General features: G+C 35.4%; 1 long non-coding RNA gene across 2 annotated transcripts in view; it reads right to left on the bottom strand.

Moving 5' to 3' along the window:
* LOC122893186 overlaps nucleotides 1-18,285 on the bottom strand; it is a 74,251-nt gene extending 55,966 nt beyond the window's left edge. For both annotated transcript variants that reach the window (XR_006381594.1, XR_006381593.1), the window contains exons 1-2: nucleotides 18,163-18,285; nucleotides 6,681-6,751 (exon numbers count right to left, since the gene is read on the bottom strand). This is a non-coding gene — a long non-coding RNA (uncharacterized LOC122893186). The remainder of the gene's footprint in view (nucleotides 1-6,680; nucleotides 6,752-18,162) is intronic.
* Nucleotides 18,286-20,103: the final 1,818 nt, after the last annotated feature.

The raw sequence follows: 20,103 nt of genomic DNA, 5'->3' as shown, positions 1-20,103 counted from the left end.
ACCCTGCAGGCTGCATAAAGAGATGAAGCATGGCATGGCAAATGCAGGAGAAAGATTCATCTTCCAAGAATGCTTCACAGTAAATCCTTAGAGCCAGATGGTTCTCCCAAACAAGAAGTATTAATGGAAGCTTAGGGCTTTTCTCCAATACGTAGGGACTAAAATCCACCTCGCTCAACTTACACCTGTGTGCTTCTGTGAAGATATTCTTCCAAGTTATAGGTATGTTGGAGGAACCCTTTTCTGCATTCCATTGATGATAGGGGATTTGTCTGAATTAAGTATTTTAGATTACCTCATTGGCAATTTAGGAGACGGGATGTGTCGTAATTGTGTTTTTGCAAAGTCCTGGAGATTTAAACTGTCCTTTAACTAAAGATTATTTTTCAGGGCTTTGTGCCTATAAGAAAGATATCAAGCATTCCAAGGAATATTGTATGAGTTGTAATAGAGACTGACTCCAGCTTTGATGACTGCTGACTCATGTCTAAGCCTTACCCTCCCTTTCCCCCCCTGATTCCACAGAAAGCTGTCATGTGTCTCATCTTTTGACTGGAATAAACCTGCTTCCTTCAGAGAAATTTCCTTCAGAGAAATTTTCTCCAGTCCTAGTTCCAGCCACTATAAAAACGTAACATACTCCTTAGGTCTTGCCCAAACCACCTGCTTGTGCCCTTCCAGTTCTCCCTGGAGTCTCTTGTGTAAGCAAGAGACTTTCTATTGCATTCTCTTAGTGTGTAGAGTATCATAATCCTGGTCATAATACCAAATTTTAGACAGGATCCATCCTAATTCTGCAGAGTAACACAAAACACTATGAAACTTATTCTTATACTTTCAGCATATGAACTGAGGAAGAGCCACTGTTTTTTCTTAGTAGCTTATGGAGTAGAGAAAAATAAACTTAAGAACTGTATAGATAAGATTCAATTCCCGTTTCTGCTCTTTAGCAGCTGTGTTAACTGGGATAACTATTTAGTTTATATTTATCTCAATTTCTTCATTTGAAGAAATGTGTGTAATAGTGCTGACTTGCAAAGTTTTTTAATGATTAAACCAAAAATATATAAATTAACCTTCTGGTGTAGTTCATGATACATAAGGCTCTGCATATGTTATTTTTAAATAGACCATTGTAATGCAAAATTAAAATAGTTTAAGAAAACAGAAAATCATTTTATAATATTTACTTCTAGATAACAAATCATTATTCACAAGGCCTATTTTTAAATAAACCTAATTCCAAAAAGTATCAGAATTTCCAATGAGAAAAATGCTTAGTATCTTAAAATTTCCATGGTTATGCTTGTAATTTCTACTAACTAAAAATAAGTCAATGTTTTCAAAGCATTACCACTAAATATTTTGGCTGTAAAATATCTCACTTTTTCAGTGTCGATGAACATGTGTTGTACCACTAACGTCTGCTTGTAACGCTTGTCTTAACTGTTGCATAAGACAATGGATTAAGACTCCAGGAATATAGCTTAAGTGTTCAGCACAAGACATTCCTATGGCGGTCCAATAGTTCACTAATAAAATTAGAGTGATGTGGGACAATATTACCAAACAAAAGGTTGCGTGCAATGGAGTTTTGTAATAGCACAACTATTACAACTAGCACAACTGTTTGTATGTAGAATATATAATGCATATGATCAAACAGTTCACTCGATAATTAGTAGCCCAAGTATATTTAAAAATAAAATATGAATCTCTTACCTTTGAATTAATTTTTCTCTGAACTCTAAAACTTCCCTAAAAAGTAGTCTATTAAAAAATGAACTAAAATGGGGCACCTGGGTGGCTCAGTGGGTTAAGCCTCTGCCTTCAGCTCAGGTCATGATCTCAGGGTCCTGGAATCAAGTCCCACATCAGGCTCTCTGCTCACCAGGGAGCTTTGCTTCCTCCTCTCTCTCTCTGCCTGCCTCTCTGCCTACTTCTAATCTCTCTCTGTCAAATAAATTAAAAATTATGAAAAAAAAATTAGAAAAAAATGAACTAAAATATGTTTGATGACAAAAGTAACCTTTTTTGAATACAAGAAATTACATTATCACAATCATAATCTTAAAAGATAATTGAGATGTTTTATGCTTTGCCTTCTTTCTTTTACTTGTTTTTAGAATCTAGTCTTATTACAACGACACTAAGTTGAATAATTAAATGTATGTTGCAGATTTGACCTACAGTATCCTTTGGGTTACAACAGAAAAACCAAAATATAAAATGTATTCTTGTATTAACCAAAATATAAAATGTATTCTTTAGCACATTACCTTCATATATTGTCTTCTTTTTCTTTAACTGTTTCCTTAATTCTAGTTTATTAAGTTGATACCATGTCCAATTGTTCTAGGTATATCTCAAATAAATCTTCACTCAGGATTTGCATAAAGATTTAGAAACTATGAACCAAGCAAAATATTCCTATCTTTCACAACTTTACTGTGCGTAGTCAGCAGAAGAATTTGTGTGTATGTGTGTGATCTGTGAAATGGAAAATAGTTCGTGTGTTAACTCTCTAGAAAAAGAAACATCTGATAATTTAAAAAAAAATTTTTGATTACATTTTCTAGGCTGGTAAGCCAGAGTGGAAAGTGAAATATTAGACTCATCTTACTGTCTTTGATTGAGCTGCTTTAACAACAACAATAAAAACATAAACTGGGAAACATAACAAAGATTTCTTTCTTTGTGAAACTGCATATGCTACGTGTTTCTAAAATACAATAGTGGGATACCATAGGATAAATATTCCCATTCCAAAAGGGAAAGGTAGGAAAGAAAAGAGTAACAAGTCCCACTGAGTCCAAAACCTATTAAGGCAACAAGATTATGACTTAAGGCTTGAAAATAATCCTCTTTGGTTTGAAAAGCTGACTTCTGGACCCATTGGAATGGCAACATCACCCCTACAGTTCAGTGGGAGGGTCCTGCAGTGGTTCCCTGGCTGGCCCTTGCTCCCATGGTGTCTTTCTGTTTAGGTCTCATGACTCTAATGACAGAGGTCTCATGTCTCTACTGCCAGGGGTTTCATGCCCACCAATCTCTCAGTCTAAACTTTGGTATCTGGAGTCCCTGGTTTCACCAGTAACCTTGTCATTTGAAATCTAGGTAGAGGCAGTGATGACCACTTAGTTCTGCTAAGCACAGCTCATGTCACAACTCTCTGCAGGAGTTCTACCCCTGGGGCACTGGGTGGGGTTACTCTCGCCCACCTGAAGATGCTCCCCCTTTGAAACCAATTTATCTCTCACACCCTTGCACCGTAGGCTGATGATGGAAATGCAACCCTGATGACCCTTGGGGCCCTTCTTCCATCTTCTTGGAAAATAACCTCCAGCTTCTGTTGAGATTCATATTAATCTCCTCATCAAGCAACAGCTTGGTAATACCCTTAGCATCCTCATCTTTTTGTAATATGAATAGGCTGAGAATTTTCCAAATCTTTAACCTCTGCTTCTGTTTTGCTCAACAGTATCATCTTTTAGTCATTTCTCTCTCCTCACATCCTGCTTTAAACAGTCAGGAGGAGCCAAGTCACACCTTCAACACTTTACTGAAGATTTCCTCAACTACATATTCAATTTTATTGCTCCCAAAATCGATAGTCCCCAAAACACCAAGATATGAATACAATTCAACCAAGTTCTTTCCCACTATATAACAAAGATAACATTTCATCCTGTTTGTTTTTTTTTTTTTAAGACTTATTTATTTATTTATTTATTTGAGAGAGCAAGAGAGAGTGCATGAATAGAGGGGATGGACAAAGGGAGAGGGAGAAGCAGACTCCCCACTGAGCAGGGAGCCCTGAAGATTCAGGGCTCAATCCCAGGATCCTGGGACCACAACCCAAGCGGAAGGCAGGCACTTAACAGCCACCCAGGTGCCCCATCCTTTCCTCCAGTTTTTTTTTCTTTTGTTTTGTTTTGTTTTAAGATTTTACTTATTTACTTGACAGACATCACAAGTAGGCAGAAAGGCAGGCAGAGAGAAATGGGGAAGCAGGCTCCCTGCTGAGCTGAGAGCCCGATGGGGAGCTCGATCCCAGGACCCTGGGATCATGACCTGAGCCGAAGGCAGAGGTTTTAACCCACTGAGCCACGCAGGCGCCCCCTTTCCTCCAGTTTTAAATAAAATGTTTCTTAAATCCATCCGAGATCTCATCAAAATAGCCTTTGTGGGAAAGCTCTACCAACATCTGCTCACAATTACTTAGGTATTCTTTAAGAAGATTAAGGTTTTATCTACATTTCTCTTTTTCTTTCAGAGCCTTCACAGAATCCTCCTCATCTCTCTCTGCTCAGGGTGGTGTTTTTCCCAGCACACACTTCAAACTCTGCCAGTTTCTATCTGTTACCCAGTTCCACAGCCACTTCCACATTTTTAGATATTTGTTTTAACAGCAGAGCTTCTGTTAGCAATTACTATCTTAGCTTGTTTGGGTTGCTGCAACAAAAACACCTTAGCCTAGGTGGCTTACAAACAACAGAAACTTACTTCTCAACAGTTCTAGAAGCTGGAAATTCCAGTATTAATGTACTGGCAGACTCAGTGTCTGGGGAGAGTCCACTTCCTGGATCATAGATGGCCATCTTCCTGCTGTATCTCATGGTTGAAGAGGTAAGGGGGGAGCTCTCTTGGGTCTCTTTTACAGGGGCATTAATCCCATTCATGGAGGCTACACCCTCATGACCTTATCTCTTCCCAAGATTGTCCACCTTCAGGTACCATCATATTGTGAGTTAGGATTTAAACATAGGAATTTTTCTTTCTTTTTCAAGTGTTTATCTAAATTCTATTTAGTTATCATACAGTGTACTATTAGTTTCAGGAGTAGAATTCAGTGAGTCCTCACTACGTACAACACTCGGTGCTTGTCACGAGTGCCCTCCTTAATACTCATCATCCATTTTGCCCACTACCCACTCATATTCCCCCACAGCAACTCTCAGTTTGTTCTCTATAGGTAAGAGTTTCTTATGGTGTGCTTCCCTCTCTCTCTTTTTTTTTTCCTTTTCCCTATGTTTATCTGTTAAACATATGAATTTGAGAGGGACACAAACATTCATCCTGGAAGAACCACTGTCGGCTCAGTAAACATGTTAAAGAACTTTAAAACTTTTTTTTTTTTTTTAAGGCAAAGTTATCTTTCTGCCTCTTTGTGATAAGAATCCAATGAGGGATACTTATGTTCAAGCTGTCATAACTTGTGCTTGGAAAGTGGAGCCGTTAACCAGAACTAGAAGCTATCTATCTACTGGAGATTGTAAGAATTCTGATATATTTTTTTTTAAGGTTTTATTTATTTGACAGAGAGAGAAAGATCACAAGTAGGCAGAGAGACAGAGAGAGACAGAGAGAGACAGAGAGGGATGCAGGCCCCCTGCTGAGAGAGAGTCAGATGCGGGACTTGAACACAGGACCCCGGGATCATGACCTGAGCTGAAGGCAGGGCCTTAACCCACTGAGCCACCCAGGTGCCCTGAAGAATTCTGATATTTCTTAATGAAGAATAAGGAGAATAAGGAAAGGAAGATTTTTTTTCCCCACTGTGGTCAAAAAGCTTGTTGTGTCCTGTGAAGTTAGAGTATTTTTTCAAATAAAGTTTTTATACTCTAGAATTTATGCATCTGCCTTTTTTAAAAAAATATTTTTATTTATTTATTTGACAGACAGAGATCACAGGTAGGCAGAGAGGCAGGGGGAGGAACAGACTCCCTGCTGAGCAGAGCAGGACCCTGGGATCAGGACCTGAGCCGAAGGCAGAGGTTTTAACCCACTGAGCCACCCAGGCACCCCAGTATGCCTCTATCTTTTAAAACAAAATAAAAATTATAAATGATTAACAGCAAAGCCTTTTTTTTTTTTTTAAAGGGATTTGGCATATAATTTGAAAATCCTTTCCCCCAAGAATACTTAAATTCTAGATACTTACCTTTTGGACTATTTATTATTCCAAGCCTTATTAATCAGTGCATGCCACAACTGACATTTTCATGAGAAGAAATTTTTAAGACACAAAGACATATTCCATCTACACAAAATCTGAAAATATTGAGAGCAACAATTTATAGGTTTTTAAATACACAGGGACACTATTATTCCAACACTTAAATGTCATGAAGATATTAGCTATTTTCAAAGATACTGAAAGTTTTATAAAAGAACCTTACACCTTAGTTCCTATCATTACCATTCCATAAACCTCAAAAAGAAATATTTCCATAAAAAAGGAGGCCATTATATTTGGTAGGTTTTCTTGCAGCAAGAGATATATATTATAGAGATAATCCTTATTTACATTGAATTATGAAGAAAACAACATTTTGTGAAGGAAATCATGATGTAAATGAAATGTTGACTATTAGATGTGTCTTATTTCTAGTATTGTTTTATCAAGCATTTAATGTTAGTTTAGTTATTTAAATCAATTAGGGTAGTTTATGCCAAGCAGGCATATTTAATATTTCACATATTTAAACTGAGTAGAAAATAGCATCTTCATGTTTTTTAAATTGTACAAACCTTTTTAATCTTAGTCCACTTGATTGGGATCTATTTGCCTCCTCACCATATATGAAAAATGATAGTAGGTATATGTGAATTACTTTTTAAACATCATATGAGACTGAGGTAATTAAAGAAAACTGACCAATTTTCTGGTTACTTACCAACTATACAGCTGTTGTGCTGTCTTCCTTAATCAATTAGTTCCTGCAGGAGTCAAGCCATTATAGTCACCCTGCAAAAGCAAGGAGCCCTGTCACTAAAATTTGATTGACATGTCAAGAGTAGTGATACAGGGGTGCCTGGGCGACTCAGTCAGTTAAGCATCCAGCTCCTAATTTCAGCTCAGATCATGATTTCAGGGTTGTGAAACTGAGCCTAGAGTCATGCTGCACACCCAGCTTGAGATTCTCTCTCTCTCCCTCTCCCTCTGTCCTTTCCCCTGCTCATGCTCTCCTCTCTCTCTCTCTTCCTGAATAAATAAGTAAGATCTTAAAAAAAAAAAAAAAAAAAAAGATTAGTGGTATGGGCAGGGCTCTCAAGGAGGTCTGAAGTGTCTGGAGAATACTAGAAAAAGAGGGCTGGCTTAGGAGTTTTTATTGTGGTTAAGGGTGTGCTGTAGGGGTGAGGTGGGGGCTTCCACGGTTCTCTGCAGTTCCTACAGGAGAGAGCTCTGGGCTTTCATATTAGCTCACCCAGATGTGGACATAGAGGTTGGGGAGGAATGATGTTTAAAATTTGTCAGCAGCTAAACCCTGGAAAAGGGAGTGAGATTCCTGCTTGGTCACTCATCTGTGAGCAGTTGTGCCTGGTAGTCTGAATGATCACCTAATAAAAGCAAAGACATTCTTATTTTGTGAGTCATTATTAAAATCGAGTCATTTCAATAGTCTACCATTTCATTAATAAATTAGGAAGACATAGCGTGTGAAGAATTTTAATAGTAATAATACTTAACATTTTTGAAGTATTTTGTTTTCCCTGAAGTACTTTTCTATCAGGAACCATATTATATTCCTTGAATTTCTTAAGGTATAATATTATTCATATTTTAGAATATTAAAAATATTATATCTGCATGGAAAGTAGCTTCTTTAATATCCTACTAACTAGAATAAAAATATACTCCTTGTATCTTGAAAAGTTCTTGATTTATAAATAAATTTAGTCTCAATTCATATTTTGTTTTCCATCTCTCAAGATAATATGGTAGGGGTTAGAAAAGGGTTATATTATGAAGATCTGGCAATATAAAGAATTATGTTACCACACTAAATTAGTGCAAGACTACAAAGTTATTTATATCCTAAATTTGATTACTCCATTCACAAAGTAATTAAATGCAATCCAGAAAAATTTTGATTTAGATAAACTTTAATGTTGGTTCAGTAGTGTTGCAATAATAATGATGACAACACCACCAACAACAAATATACTATTTTTTTCTGGAGGTAGACACATTTATTCTGAAGCTCATATGAAAAATATAAACATTCAATGATAACTGTGAAATATTGAAAATAAAATTAAATGTTGGGAACTAGGATAACATACTATAAAGTCTGTAAAATTAAAACGCTATATGACCTGTAAAAAGTTATATATTTGGAACAAACTAAAACATCAAATACAAGTACATGGAAATTTACTGTACACAAAGGTGGCATTTCAAATCACTGAGGAAAATTATGTTTTAACTAAAAGTTTGAAAATACAGTGTAGTCATTTGGATACAATGACAGCTGAATCAAAATATAACTGCTTATACCCCTACATAAAACAAATTGGAGCAAAGATCTAAGTGTTAAGATAGATTTGGTATCATTAAAAAAAAAAACCGGGTATATTTCATTATATCCTAAGTGTTGGGAAAGCTTTTGAATTCTTACCCCAAATCTAGATGCAAAATTTTTATTGCTGGTTTATATTATATAAAAATAAAATAGAAACTTTTGCATGACCAAAAACCAAATAAACAAAAGGGCAATGTCCAAGAAAAGGAGTAACTGGGAAAAAAATCTTGTATGATATTCACAATAAAACATTAATATTTCTCATATAAAATAAATCTAAAGTAATATGTAAATATAAAAAATTCAAAAGACATAGAAAACGAAGAAAAGGCAAAGTTCACACACACACAAATATGCTCATCTTCCTACTGATTACAAATATATGCTACATCTATGAGTACATATTGTCCACATATGTATATATATATCCACGAATATATTTTTAGGTGTATTTACACAATTAACAGAAATAGCATACTATGAAATTAGAGGGGTTTTTTTTAAGATTTTATTTATTTATTTGACAGACAGAGATCATAAGTAGGCAGAGAGGCAGGCAGAGAGAGGAGGAAGCAGGCTCCCTGCTGAGCCGAGAGCTCGATGTGGGGCTCGATCCCAGGACCCTGGGATCATGACCTGAGCTGAAGGCAAGGCTTTAACCCACTGAGCCACCCAGGCGTCCCGAAATTAGAGTTTTAATTTTCATTCGGGACACAAAGAATATCTCATGATGCAAAAGATATAGTTTGTGGAATTGGAAATGTGACAGCAATTTATTCATGATTTATGCTATCAAGTTTTGCCTCAGTCTAATCTCATGCATAAATAATACCTACACTTGATAATGGAATGGTGAAGGACTGCTAGACATGCTTGGCACAGTGTCCAGATAGATCTTTTTCATGATGTACAACTTAGGTGGTATAATCACGTACCTTTTCTTCAGTACTTTTGACTCAAAAACAGTCCGATAAAAAGTCAGAAAGTACTTCTCTATAGAAGAATAGTTACTTGCTAAAAGGTGACTTTGTCTACAAACCCTAAGGAATTCTATTGACTTTCTCCTCTAGGGTCCAAAACAGGTTCAGATGTGGCCTCCCTATCAAATTCACATGCTGAGCTCTGTTGTATATAACATAAAAGGACCAAGTTTCTAGTGCAGACACATTTTTACTAGACATAGGCAAGACATGTTGACCAGCTTCATCTTTTCTACCTCCACACAAATCTAGAAGCATAAATATAGTACAGAAATAAAGCTTCCTATTTTAAGTGACCAACTTAAATACTTTGTTTTCTTTTCAAAGGTTAAAAAATGTGAGTTTCCTCCATGTCCTTCACTCTAGTAAGAGAAATCCTTATGCCCCATGTTTACTGAATAGGAAAAACTCTATGGAATGGTGTATTCAACTTTTCCTCTCTGTGGTGTGCCTATCTTCAAAACACCTAGTCACCTAGTCTGATGATAATGGCTGTCTGGATTCTTTCAGCATGGCATAGAAATATGGTGGGTCAGTGATCTGGAAAGGTGAAAGATACTGGTTAGACACTAAGATGCTTGAAGGTGAGGTTCTGGAAATGTTGTAGTGATTAGTGACCTTATGGTGTAGATTAAGACCATGGAAACTAGTTTAGTTTAGGGAAGGAAAGCGTGATTGAATGGAGGAGCACAAAGATCCAAGAGACCAGAGTGTTGACTATTTTGAACCAATCTTGTATAGGGATATTAAAGTGATTGTAAATAATGACAGGAATAGTACTTCAGGAGTGAAATACCATTAATAGAGTCAATAATTACTTTTAAATGTGGGGCGGGGTGACTCCCAAATCAGTAGTGGACAGAAACAATCATGTTAAAGTCTAATAACATTTGTTTTTCAAATGAGAAGAGAGCTTTGATGAAATCAGAAGAAATATTTACAAAGTGGCCTTGAGATGCAAAGCAAATACAAACTTCACTTTAACTAATTTGGGGGAAATGAGTGTCCTCTGGAGACAAGCATGTTTGAGTAGTACACTAAGTGGAAATAAGCAGTTGGAAAGAAGTTGAAGATTTAAAAATATATACTAATGATGTATCATGAATTCCAGCACAAGCAATAAAATGGTTTGGGCGGATATTGAGGAATGTGTACTAAAGTCAATTTTAGGAAAAGTCTAAAGGAGAAGTGTTTGGTTCTAGTAGTCCAGGAAATTAAGTGATCATATTAAGTCATAGTTTGTTTTTTTTTTTTTTTTTCCCAATTTATTTATTTTCAGAAAAACAGTATTCATTATTTTTTCACCACACCCAGTGCTCCATGCAAGCTGTGCCGTCTATAATACCCACCACCTGGTACCCCAACCTCCCACCCCCCCGCCACTTCAAACCCCTCAGATTGTTTTTCAGAGTCATAGTTTTTAGCAAGAAATTTTGAACCTACTATCAGCCAGATCAGTGTCTGAGCTTCTGGTATAGACAAGAATCGTGGTGTTATGACCTCCATTGCTACAGTGGCTGTTTGGTGGAGTTATTTACAAAGACTAGGCCTCAGTGGGGTTGATAAAGTAAACTTACAGAGGAATTCTCTTCATGAATCCCAGAGGCTGGACGTGTTGCAGCAGTTTTAGTAAGCATTTAAAAATATAGTTGTCATGGGGCACTTGGGTGGCTCAGTGGGTCAAGCCTCTGCCTTCGGCTCCGGTCATGATCTCAGGGTCCTGGGATCAAGCTCCGCATCAGGTTCTCTGCTCAGTGGGGATCCTGCTTCCCCTCCTCTCTCTCTGCCTTCTGGTGATCTCTGTCTCTCAAGTAAATAAATAAAATCTAAATATATATATATATTTAGTTGTGATGGTGCTTGGATGGCTCAGGCGATTAAGCATTAGGTCATGATTTTGGCTCAGATCATGGTCTCAGGGTCATGACTTCAAGTCCGTGTTGGGCTCCACACTGGGTATGGAACCTACTTAAGAGTCTCTCTCTCCCTCTCCCTCTGCCACCCAACCCTGTCTCTCTACCTCTCTGGAAAAAAAAAAAAAAAAAGTGAATGTCAACTAAGAACTAATGTTAGAGGGTTTCATTCTGAGTTATTGGCATTAATTTCAAATCTCTATCATTTACTGACCTATGTAGGGATCACTAACCACAGTGATCATCTCAAGTAGTCCATCTGCATCTTTAATTCCTAAATATTTTAAATTGGATCATATGGGTCTATATAAATCATCTATTAATAAAAAGTATCTCTATTATTGCTTTTAAAAAGTGTGACTCTCTTGGGCCACCTGGGTGGCTCAGTGGGTTAAAGCCTCTGTCTTTGGCTCAGGTCATGATCTCAGGGCCTTGGGATCGAGCCCTGCATCGGGCTCTCTGCTCAGCAGGGAGCCTGCTTCCCTTCCTCTCTCTCTGCCTACCTCTCTGCCTACTTGTGATCTCTGTCTGTCAAATAAATAAATAAAATCTTTAAAAAAAAGAGTGTGAATCTCTTGGTATATGAAAATTCTGCCTTACTTAAACAATTTACTAACACCTCTTTTATTTGAGACAAGAAGCCACTGAGATTAAATATTTGTGATTAATATACAAATATCTATATGAGAAATTAAAATTATTTATTTTCTTACTGAAATTGATTTCATTATGTCAGAATCATATAGGCTTCAGGCAGATCCCATTAGCCCACACTTGGGATCTTCACAGTTGGATGCTCTCCTATTTTTTCCCAGTCAAGTGTCCAGCTCTCTCATTACAGCAAGTCTGATTCCACTGGCACCTGAAATCTACTGGTTCTTATCTTCTGGTTCTTATATTCTTATAAAAACCACTTTCTTTAAGGCCTCCCAAATCTTTCGTCATTCCCTTTCTTCCTTCTAGGTAGTCTATATAATGCACTGTGGTCAGTCTTGATTGAAACATTTTTATTTATTTGTATTATTCTTGGGTGTACTTTCCCTCTTTTTCTGAATCTCTAATTGATTATCATAGTTCAAGACCTAGGTAATTCCTCATTATTCACAATCTGTTTCCAAATTCCTACAACATTTATTGAAATTTGTAAAATGTTGTGATCCGTGTTATTCATTTGTCTGCTGCTTTAAAGTTCTAGTTAACTGTGTCTTAACGGGTATGACTGTGTATTAAATGAAAAGGACTTCAGGTGCCCATGGACTTGAAGTTCATGCCTTCACATATATACAGTTATTTGTTAAACTGACAAATGCATACTTAAGAAAACATGAGTGATTGTAATTATTGTCTTGTCTAAAAATCTATATTTATCTTCCCTGTACATCTTTTTTCTATTATTTTTAACAGAGGGCTTAAACCAAAAATTTGGACACAGACTTGTTAAGGTTCATATTCACAATTTTAATATCTGTTTTGGTAACACATAACCTATACTTGAAAATGCAGGCTATGGACATCTTTACAGTAAAAACTGTGTAAAGGAAAATGTCCAGCATTGTATTAGCTGATCCTACTGTTAAAGAAACCATCATAACAAGCAAGATGAATAGCTGAATTGGATTTTATTTTGATACTAATGCTAGCAATAAGGAATTTACAGACATTTCATTTAATACCTAGACAAGGATAGAAACAGTTCTACTGAAATAAAAGGCAGGAGAGTTTTAAGAAGGAAGTAGTTTTACTGCTTAAAGCAAGATGCCCACTAACGTTAGACTCTTACCCTCCCCCAGAAACTGAGAGATAGGGCACTATCCCCCTTGATGATTACACTTCAAAGGGATGGCCCCAGGTCCTTGAGAAAGACAGTCTTGGGTTGTAACACTGGGAAAAAGCTTTTAAAAATAGTGAAATCTTGTAAGGGCACAGAAAAAAAAATGACAAGTTTTCTAAAGAAAAGGATCCTGGAAAAATGAGATAAGGGACCTAGAGTCAGAAAGAAACCTGTCTAAAGTTAGGTCAAGTTGAGAATGTCAAGGTCATTTTGGTCTTTATTCATTTAAGGGCAATATACATCCTTTAGGTGCAATTATCTTTCTATAAAAGAATTGTACTTTAAGTAGAATTATATATATTATATATTAATTTTATAATATATAATATGACATTATATATGAATATATATTAATATTAATTATATATTATATTCTTCAATGAAAAGCAGCAGAATCTAAGTTCAGAGAGAGAAACTAAGAAAAGAGAGTGCATTGTTCAGTGGGATAAAATTTTAAAACATAAAGTTTCTTTTAAAACTTTAATTCATATGATATTTATTAAAAACAGTGTATTATGCATTCTGATATCAACTTTGGAACCAATTAAATTACATGAACCTTATTATTTGTTTTCCTCAGAGACTTTAAGATCAATGTTCCATCCATAGCCCATTAGGGATAAATGTTTTACACACCTTTTCAGTAACTGTGTTGGTAGCTGAAGCATGTGAAAATTTTACTACTGGGAACTTTAAAAGAAGTGGGAAAAAAAAACATCTACAAAGAAATATTTGAAGGGAAAATTCCTTCAAATTGGACCTTCCTACTATCACAAGTTTTTTGGGTCCAAAAGATATGTGTGCATATACTAAAAATTTGTTTTGAGTTAGGAAATATGAAAATTATAATTTAGGAAATAAACAAAATGGCTGTATTTAAAATAACCAGTAGTTGTATTAAACACTGTAAAATTTACTTCTTGATATCTTGAAACTACTAAGTTTTTTTTTTAAGATTTTATTTATTTATTTGAAAGAGATCACAAGTAGGCAGAGAGGCAGGCAGAGAGAGAGAGGAGGAAGCAGGCTCCCCGTGGAGCAGAGAGCCCAATGTGGGGCTCCATCCCAGGACCCTGGGATCATGACCTGAGCCGAAGGCAGAGGCTTTAAACCACTGAGCCACCAAGGCGCCCCAAAACTACTAAGATTTTTAAATGAAATTGTTCACAAATACTGTGCAGAGTAGCAGAATCAGATACCATTTACCTCATTGAAATATAAAAATATAGACACAAATAATGGAGGAATTTTTATAGACACAAATAATGGAGGAATTTTCAATATATCCAAGATTCTAATAATATCCAAATGGAATATTTTTCATTCTATAATGGCCTGACTTGGGGATGCCTGTTTTATTAAGTAGTTTGGGGACAGTTATTTTAAAATACTACATACTAGATTATATATATATATATATATATATATATGCACACAATACATAATCAAACATATGTTTGTATATATAGACAAACATATAGTGTTTGGTCCGTAATGCTCACATTTTTTTTGTTTTTAACAAGTAGTTGACTTCTAATCTACAGACATTTATTTAAATTTTAGAAATGAAATGTATTCAGCAGTAGTGCATTACAGCAAATATATAAAACATGATTTATTTCTGCATCTAGAGGTTCAGCTGGTTTCTTTTTGTCCTCATACTGGACATCAGTTCAGGCACTTTTCGACTATTCAAGGTATTCCTTCTGCTTTCTTTTTCTATATTATATTTTTAACCTCACCAATTATTTATTTTTCCTTCAAAGAAAGGATACTGTATATTTTTCATTCAACAAAACTAATTTACACTGATAAAAATTTGAATTAGCAAGTGGACACTTACACATAGCAGATAAAATTAGCATTGAATGCATAGTTTTTATAAGTCCTTTTTTATACTAGGACTCCCTCTCTTATAAAGAAGTAGAAGCTTTATGGTCTGCATTTCTCATGCCTTATAGCAGCACTACAAATCTTAAAAGATACTATTCACTGAAAGAAACCCCATAATTAGAGTAAATAGTTGTATATGTATATGCAAAACTCACTTGAGAAAAGATTCTAAAGGCTCTAGAAAAGATTCATGATAATTAGGAAAGTGTAGCACAAGCGGGATTTATTATTAAAAACAATAAATTAGGAAATTGAGCCATGTTACCCTGATATTCTATAGGATAGAATTGAGTCACAGAAATATATGTGCTGTCTTAGATATCAAGTTAAATTATATTTAAATCATTACAAGGCATTATTTTTTATTGATGTCATGGAATTATGACAATTATGTAAACATAAAAATAAAATATGTTTTAAAGTATCAATTAAATAGTCCACATATCTCTAATATGATTATAATTTAACCTAAATATGGTATATCTATTTGGAAGGAAACATAGTTCTGGCATTAAATGTAGGGAGAAAACTATAATATATTTAGGTACATATTCCTCTGCAGCATTTGTACTCTAAAAGGTACTTTTAGTTGTGCATTTTATGTCTAGGTAACAAATCTCTAATTGATTCAGCTACAACTTTACACTCCCTGTGGGGCACAGGTAAAAAAACTTATAGTGTCATATTCCTTCTGTTTCAAATTAGCTTTTTCCCATTATTCTAGTGTATATCACCAAGATTTCCCATATGTGATTAATCAGTTTGTCCTCCCTATAAGACTCATGTAGAAACAAAAATAAAGTGAGAATATTCATTGTATAAATATGTTCTATAACATTGTGGATTTTAAGTACCTTAAGGGGATTAAATGGGATAAGCTCATTTAACTGGGATATAAATTCTCTATATTCACATGAGTAATTATGTTTTCTGAATTTTACTACCAGACTGATGCAAATACTACTGATATTTTTAAAAAAGGGGGCCACTTGATCTCTATAGGCTAAATATAATTTAAAAATTAATTTATTGTTTATTGCATTCAAATATTTATCAAATCTGGAAGTCTAATACTTGCTTCTGTCTTTCTTCTTATTTGCATTGAATTAAAGCTTTGCTGGGGCACCTGGGTGGCAGAGGAGGTTGAGTGATGGACTCTTGGTTTTAGCTCAGGTTCTGATCTCAGAGTCATCAGATCCAGCCCTGCATAGGGCTCGAGGCTCAACTTGGCATCTGCTTAGGACTCTCGCTTTCTGCTTCTGGCCCACCCCCACCCCTAAACCCCCATTTGAGTGTGCTCTCTCTCTAAAATAGATGAATAAATCTTTTTAAAAATAAAGCTTCTTGGTTGATTTGTTTTTGTTTGTTGGCTTATTTGTTTCACTCTCCCTTATTTTTGCGTCTGCCTGCTCCAAGCTTTAAACTATTTCCATTGGCACTTTCTCCAGTCTCACAGTGATCACTGCCTGTTTTATGTAAACCAAATACAAATCGATTTGTATGTCTCCAGGTCTGATCTCTCTCCAAGTCCTGTGTTTCACTTTCACAAACTACTAGACAATATGGCAGACATATCAAAAAAATAGACTAAACCTTAAATGTTGATTGTATAATATCCTAACTTCAATTAATACTGTTTTATGCATTTCTTACCCATCTTGATGTCACCATAATTCTTTCAGTCACCTTGTTCTGCCACATTGAAATTATTTTAGATAATGCCCTCTTGCTACCCACATCTTAGAAGTTTACCAAAACCATCTATTCTAACTTTGTGCTTTTTCATCTCTAGCCATTTCAAATTTTTCTTGTTTTCATCTAGATAAAACTAGTAGCTTCCTAATTGATCTCCATTCTCCTAAATTTATTCTCCTAAATTTTTGACCCTTTCATTTTTTTTTTCCATGAACAGTTGTGGGTTCTGAAGACCAATTTCAAACATTAATTCCTCAAAAACCTTTCCATTAAATTTTACAGGTAAATGACTTCATTTTTATAATACTATCCTGTGTTCTTCACAAAGTATTATGCTGAACAAATCAAGGCAGAATGTGTAGCATGCTATTAATAATATATTTAAATATAGAAAAAACATAAATATATTTACATGATTTTTTCCAGGGAAGGAAAAAAAAGAAGAGTGATAGAAGCTAACCTTCTTATATATACTTATTTTTTTTTCTTATCACTAAAAGTTTTTACTCTTTTATCAACCTTTTCCTATTTCCCCCACCCTGCAGCCCCTGGCAACCACTTTTCTACTTTATTTCTATGATTTTGAATTTTTGTTACAATTCTGCATCTAAAAGATAACATGTATTATCTGTTCTCTTGTCTGGCTTATTTCACTTAGCTTCATGGCCTCAAGATTCATGTATGAGTATAAGTGGCAAGATTTTTTTTCATAACTCATCTAGATAATATAGATATCTTACATCACCTTTACCCATTCATCCACTGATGAACACTTAGGTGATTTCTATATCCTGGCTATGGCAAATACTGCTGCAATGAACATGGGAATACAGATACATCTTCAAGATCCTATTTTTATTTCTTTTGGATGTATGCCCAGAATTAAGATTGCTGGATCATAGCGTACTGCTATTTTTAATGTTCTGAGGACCCTCCATTCTGTTTTCCAGAGTGGCTGCACCAACTTGCATTTCTACCAACAGTGCACAAGGCTTCCCCTTTTCTCCACATCCTCGCCAACACTTGTTACCGCTTGTCTTTTTTATTCCACCCATTTTAACAGGTGTGATATGATATCTCACTATGGTTTTGATTTGTATCTCCCTGATGATTAGTGATGTTAAGCAACCTGTCATGTGTCTCTTGGCCATTTATGTGTCTTCTTTGGAAAACTGTATATTTAGTTCCCCTGCTGATTTTTAAATCCTATTGTTCATTTTTATTTTGCTACTGAGTTATATGAGTTCTTTAATAAATAAAAATCAGAATATTATTGTTTTGGAATTCATATTTAAGTGGCAGAATAGAGAACTCTTAATATCTTAATATAAAATATTATTCTTAAATAAGAATAAGAATTCTTATTTAGATAATAAATCATCTGTCAATATCATTAGTGGAAATGTCACAAAAACAAAGGCAGCCAGACATACATATAGCCCCTTGTATTAGTCAGGAGTCAGGGCACCCTCTAGAGAGACAGAACATACAGGATGTACATATATATATAGAAAAAGATTTATTATAAGGAATTAACTCACATGATTTTGGAGGTTGAGAAGATGTCAGGAGAGATCAAATAGTGAAGCTCTAGTTTGAGTCCTAAAGCCTGAGAATCAGGAAAGCATTGTATAAATTCCAGTCTGAAAGCCAGCAGGCCTGAAATCCAGGAAGAGTTGTTTCTGTTCAAGTCTGGAGACAGGAAGAGATCAATATTCAAGTTCAACGAGTCAGGAAGGAGGAATTTCCTCTTATTCATGGGGACAGTGGGGAAGGGCATGGTTGTTGTATTCAGGCTTTCAATGAACTGGACAAAATTCACCTAAACTGGGGAGGGTGGTTTGCTTTACTTAGTTTACCATAATCTCATCCAAAAATACCCAAAAGACCAACCCAGATTAATGTTTGATTAAATATCTGGGGACTCTGTGGCCCAGTCAAGTTGGCATACAAAATTGAACATCATACCTTTGAATGGAAGTATGCATGATTTTATATGAAGCAGTCTTGTCAAAAATAATTGAATGTAAATATGATCAAAACTCCAAACATACCAAGTCATAAGAAGCTAGCTGGTGGCTAGAATCATCAGTGTTCAGACTACTGTCTATTAGATTTATAAAACAAAAAAAAAGGAAACTGAAACACTAAATATTTAAAAGCCATTTTCCAAGTCGTAATATAAGTAAAATTGTATGATGATTGAAACAGTTTTAAAAAAATAGATATTTGATGAAAAGTTTCAGAGATGGATAGCAGTAACAGTTGCATAATAATATAAATGTACTTAATGCCATTGAGCGAAATGCTTCAAAGTGCTTAAGTGGTAAATTTTATTTTTTGTATCTTTTACCATAGTTTTTTAAATATTTAAAATTTTAAAAACATAAAAAGTTGATATTTGAACACAGTAAAAATGAGTATTATTTTAGGTTTATAATGGTGTGGTGGTTGTTTTTTAAGAGTGCATTTTATCTAGGGATACCTACTAAGTATTTTCAGTTAAAGTGATGATTCATTGGATATGATTCATGTCTCTAGGAAGAGACATGGAGAGTGATATAAACAAATTGATGTAGGGGGGACCTGGGTGGCTCAGTGGGTTAAGCCTCTGACTTTGGCTCAGGTCATGATCTCAGGGTCCTGAGATCAAGCCCCACATTGGGCTCTCTGCTCAGCAGGGAGCCTGCTTCCTTCTCTCTCTCTCTGCCTGCCTCTCTGCCTACTTGTGATCTCTGTCAAATAAATAAATAAAATCTTAAAAAAATTGATATATTCATAACTGTTGATGAGGATGATGAGTATTTTATATCATACTAAAAATTCTGTATTTGTGTTAAATTTCCAAAATAAAATTTTTCAAAAATATAGTAATATTTCTGTATTTCTCTTATTTGTTATTCTTTGTAGGGGGCGCCTGGGTGGCTCAGTGGGTTAAGCCTCTGCCTTCGGCTCGGGTCATGGTCCCAGGGTCCTGGGATCGAGCCCCACATCGGGCTCTCTGCTGAGCAGGGAGCCTGCTTCCCCCTCTCTCTCTCTGCCTCTCTGCCTACTTGTGATCTCTGTCTGTTAAATAAATAAAAAAAATTAAAAAAAAAACGGGAATAATAATAATATCCACTACATATTATGATTGTGCTGAATAGAGCCTAGATTGGGTAACTCGCATAAGCACAGTTATAGTGCCTGCTTATATTCATTAATGTGCTTCTCTCCCTTCCTTAATGGACAAAACATCTCTGATCCTCGGAGGGTTCACTTTTCCAGAATTCTCCTTTTAGTTCCAGCTTTTATTTGTCATAAAAACAAATCTTAGCATTCTTTTTATTAAAGATTTTATTTATTTTATTTGTCAGAGAGAGAGAGAGAGAACGAACACAGACAGGGGTAGCAGCAGGAGATGGAGAAGCAGTCTCTCTGCTGAGCAAGGAGCCCTATGCAGGACTCCATCCCAGGACTCTAGGATCATGACCCAAGCTGAA

Source organism: Neovison vison, chromosome 13, assembly GCF_020171115.1.
Source record: "Neovison vison isolate M4711 chromosome 13, ASM_NN_V1, whole genome shotgun sequence".
Taxonomy (NCBI): Eukaryota; Metazoa; Chordata; class Mammalia; order Carnivora; family Mustelidae; genus Neogale; species Neogale vison.
This window is presented reverse-complemented; position numbering and strand designations above follow the sequence as displayed.